This window comes from Mytilus edulis, chromosome 11 (assembly GCF_963676685.1).
Source record: "Mytilus edulis chromosome 11, xbMytEdul2.2, whole genome shotgun sequence".
In the NCBI taxonomy this organism is placed as follows: Eukaryota; Metazoa; Mollusca; class Bivalvia; order Mytilida; family Mytilidae; genus Mytilus; species Mytilus edulis.
This window is the reverse complement of record NC_092354.1, coordinates 16,062,213-16,066,311: the sequence shown is the minus strand read 5'-3', so window position 1 is coordinate 16,066,311 and position 4,099 is coordinate 16,062,213.

The window sequence follows — 4,099 nt, the reverse complement described above, 5'->3', positions numbered from 1 at the left end:
GCGAATTAAATGCTTCATCTAATTTTGTTCTTGTTGTCGGTATCATCTTCCAATGTAGGAGCACAACTATCGAATATTAATGGGGGGGGGCCCCCCCCCCCCCCCCCCCCACCATTAATGCATACATTTGTACCTGTCAACTGACCCGTATTCTGCGGATGTGACCCGAGATTTTCACAATTCTAAGGGATCACCCGGAACACCCGCCGGGTCATTGAAATAACCCGGGAATTCCGAAAGTGACCCGATTTCACCCGTATTTCTTAGCCTTGAGATTGATTTCATAAGTAATATTCCTTTGAAATACCGGCAAATTAGTAATTCTTCCATGAACAGGAAGTTCATCTAGCTATGTAAACTGTCAAATTAAGTGACCCATTAAGTGCATGGCTTCACTTGACAGCTTTGGTGTCAAACACACTCCGTTAATTAACACCAATTACCTTAGCTTTAGGTCGTAAATAAATTGCACCATCGGTTTACAAACTGAACTAGAGTTCCTTCCCCTTATTTGTCATCATTCAAAATTATTCCTTATATTTACGTTTTATGGGTGAAAAAGATTAAATCATATAAATATAAAATTCAAATACATATTGAAAAATAACTTTTCATTATTTTTATACCTTTATACAATTTTTTTTAAAAAGTTGAAAATTATTTTTTACATTTATACTTCCTTTAACTGTATTACTATATTTTATCATAGTCTGATTTCCTTCTCTGAAAAATATTATGGTTAAAGGCTACATAGTCAATATTCTCAAACATTTAAGAATTACAATAAATTCTAGTGATTGATGATTGTAGTATTTTTCCTCAAAAAGTAAAGCACACAAGACTGAGTTACAAAAATTTATAAAAATCTTTAAAAGTGCAATGAAATAATATTTAATAAGATTTAAAATGACTTAACAAAGTGAACATGCATTGATGTTTTGATATCTTTGATATACATTATAAGAAAATGTACCATAAATACTGAAATTCAGCTCGAAAAAGTTTGTACGCGTTATGACCTGAGATTTGATTCTTCAATGCAGGTCATGACCTGCATTTTCATCGTCACAGGTTGACTTTTTTCTTGTTATTGAATGTATAATGTTATAAATGCTTTTGCGACCTTTCAAAATTAATCTCCGAAATTCACATCATAAACTTTGAGAAATTTAGTACCAACACTATTATCAAAAGTTGCCAGGCGCCATCAGGGACTTAAATTTCTATACTAAAAGTTAGTATAGAAAGTCCCTGGCGTCATGTGTAAGATAATTATGATTTTGTGTAACTGCACATTAATATCATCAAATCGCAAAGCTTATGATTTAGTTATATGATTTAACCTAGAAGTCTTGAATATATATTTATATATTATATATATATAAATCTCACAAACTAGTCAAAACATTTACTAAATTTTATCATCGGTATAAGGACATCATTCGTAAATATAGCCCAACATGCAGACTTCTTATACGTTCAGGTATTTCACATCCAATTTTTTATGGAAATATTCTTTATAAAGCACAAAGATGTCAGTAATCACCTCAAAAACTAACAAAACCTTTGAATAGACTTATTAAGAAGGGATATAGTTACGATACAGTTGTCAGGTCATTAAAGATTGCATATTTTGGCGTTAATATTGATTCACTAATAGGGTCTTTGCATCGAAACTAAACATATTTATTCAAAAACCAGTTGTTGGCATGACACGGGTTATGTTCTTCTCATATATGTTATGATGGTATGATACTAAACCCCTAACGAGTAGGATTGTGCCTGATGTTCATATGATGAAATCATAATCTTTCAGTCAGTTTAATTGAAGTCTGGAGCTGTCATGTCAGTTAACTGCTAGTAGTCTGTTGTTATTTATGTATTATTGTCATTTTGTTTATTTTCTTTGGTTACATCTTCTGACATCAGACTCGTACTTCTCTTGAACTGAATTTTAATGTGCGTATTGTTATGCGTTTACTTTTCTACATTGGCTAGAGGTATAGGGGGAGGGTTGAGATCTCACAAACATGTTTAACCTCGCCGCATTTTTGCGCCTGTTCCAAGTCAGGAGCCTCTGGCCTTTGTTAGTCTTGTATTATTTTAATTTAAGTTTCTTGTGTACAATTTGGAGTTTAGTATGGCGTTCATTATCACTGAACTAGTATATATATTTAAATTGTTTAGGGGCCAGCTGAAGGACGCCTCCGGGTGCGGGAATTTCTCAATTTTATTTTACTATTTGTATAGAAATTTCTTACTTAATTGTATGATTCTATATTATTTCTATTGTTAAGGTGGTATGGGTGTCTTCCTCCATCTTGGATTGTAAAAAACAGAGAATCAAGGGTCCAGATTTTCCATCAAGTTAGCAAAATTTGATGCAGGAATGCAGATGTTTAATGTACATTTTCATTTAAAAGTACCAATTTATAAGAATATAACTTCTAAATATTGATATTTTTGCAAATGTTAATTATTTTTGGTTGTTTTTTTTTTTTTTTTTTTTTTAAATTAACATTTTAAGGGGAGGTAACTCTAAAAAAGTACATTTTCTGAAGGATTCTGTATGGAATTTTACTATTTTGTATTTTAGCCGAAAAAAAACGTACGGTGACCCTATCTTTTCTTTTGATATTCTCAAAGCAGTGTCTGAAAGCTATCTTTTCCTGACGTATTTAACAATTCTATCATTTTGTTTAGTTTCTAATCACAAAATAGTGTTTTTTCCTGTATAATCCATACAAAATGTGTCATTTTGTCCCGTCCTGTAGCTTGAGAAAATGCGCGGTGACCTATCATTTTTATTATATTTTTCAACATGTATCAATAGATACAACGTTTTGGCAAAGTATGAACAAATTCTATCATTTTTATTTTAGACTCCCATACCACCTTAATTTGTATACAATGTACTTCTACTTTTATAAAATAGCAAAACTCTATATAAATCGCTATTTTGTAAAATAGCCCCTAAGAGACATTTTGACGAAGCCTAAAATGCCTTTGATAAAATATGATTACTACTTACCTTCTTCAGAAAATTACCCATCATATTGCAAACCTAGCACATTCCTACTGTATACAGAATATTGAAGCGTTATACATAATATTCAAGTGTAGGATCAGGAACCTCTTATTCAATTTTATGTATAGACACGTGCCTAGACATGCATGTTGCGGAATGATATTCTAACCAATTTATTTGAAAAAACGACCCTGATTTCATTTGTGAGCGTTTAGAAGCTTTTTTTTTTTTTTTAATTTAAACAGTTGTTTTAAAATTCGTATCTTGATGAGGTATTACTAACACTAAAGACATGAACGGACCTAAATAAACTGACAACGTACGCCATGGCTAAAAAAGAAAAATACAAACAGACAAATTATAGTATACAAGACACATCATATTGATGATATTATGTTAATAGTCCTAAATTTAAAGCTTTACATAAACTTAACATGTTCCAAGAAAATGAGGCCAATTACGTGGAAAACAAATGGGCCTAGAGTGGTGTAATTTTTAATCAACACCATTGTAGTATATTAGTTATATATAAAGTTGAATTCTTTGATTCATCGGTTTTACGTGATGACGGCTGACAAATTGGACCTCGTAATTTTAGTATTATAGGTCCAATATCCAAATCTAAATACATGGTTAGATTCAGCATATCATAGAACCCCAAGAATTCAATTTTTGATGAAATCAAATAATTTTCAATTTTAGACCCTTTAGACCTCAATGTGGACCAATTTGATAACCGGGCCCAAATATTAAAAATCTAAATACATGATTAGATTCAGCATATTGAAGAACCCCATATATTCATTTTTGTTGAAATCAAACGAAGTTTAATTTTGGACCCCGATTTGGACCAATTTGAAAACTGGGCCCATAATCAAAAATCTAAGTACATGTTTAAATTCAGCATATCAAAGAACCAAAAGAATTCAATTTTGGTTAAAATCAAACAAAGTTAAATTTTGGACCCTTTGGACCTTAATGTAGACCAATTTGAAAACAGGACCAAAAATTAAGAATCTAAATACACGGTTAGAATTGGCATATCAAAGAACCCCAATAATTCATTTTTTG